This window comes from Eubalaena glacialis, chromosome 6 (assembly GCF_028564815.1).
Source record: "Eubalaena glacialis isolate mEubGla1 chromosome 6, mEubGla1.1.hap2.+ XY, whole genome shotgun sequence".
Lineage (NCBI taxonomy): Eukaryota > Metazoa > Chordata > Mammalia > Artiodactyla > Balaenidae > Eubalaena > Eubalaena glacialis.
Genome location: NC_083721.1, coordinates 85,097,729 through 85,098,703, shown reverse-complemented (window position 1 = coordinate 85,098,703; position 975 = coordinate 85,097,729).

Genomic DNA, 975 nt, shown 5'->3' with positions numbered 1-975 from the left:
TAATAAATGAACATTTCAAGTGGCTAGTAAAATACTTATACTCAGGGAACCAATGCTTTTCGCTTCCATCAGGTTTTTCGAAAGATTTTTAAAACTCACTAATAACATGTCTATCATTTACTGGTTTATATTCCATTCTGCAATGGAATTCTCTATGACAACCCATAGGTCTTGAAAACAGCCAATCCTGATTTCTAATTCTGACCTTTCCACCTGGTATGACGTTGGGCAAGTTTCCTAACCTGTTTAAGCCTCAAATTTCTACTCCAAAAAAATGGACTGTACTTCTGATTAAATTTAATTAAATCAACAGTGTGTGTGTGTGTGTGTATATATATATATATATATATATATATATATATATATATATATATATATATATATATATATAGCACAATATGTGACACTAAACAGGCAGAAAATAAATGGTAGCTATGAAAACACCATTTTTAATATTATTTCTATGTCCTCTAGCCTCTCCAGCTTCTTTCCCCCAGAAAAGGATCTATGTATATGAAGAAAGAAGAACAGTAAGACACCATAGATCTGCCTTCTGGCTTGAGGTCATTCTTGCTTTCAAGGCAAAGCTTCTCAGTTGTCCAGGGGAGAGGATCACTGACCAGGGAGGCATGAGCGAAGAGTAGAATAGATGAGACAACTAGCACAGGAAAAGCAACGTGGTTACCAAAGGGGGCCGTTCCTCACCCCACCCCCTCTCCGCCTACCTAAATCCTCTCCTTCCACTCGGATCCAGCTCAAGTCACACATCTAGTATGAAGCTTTATTGAATCACTGAGGCTCACAACAACTTCAGCCTCCAAACTCATAGCACTATCTGGATTAGCAACCAATCAGGGACCAGCTTGTGGCTTTTTTGCCCTGACTCTTGATGTTAACTATCAGATTGTGCCTCAGACTCTCCTCCAGGCCAGAGGCTTACAGGCCTCCTCCCCAAACCCCTCAGATCCTTTGTCT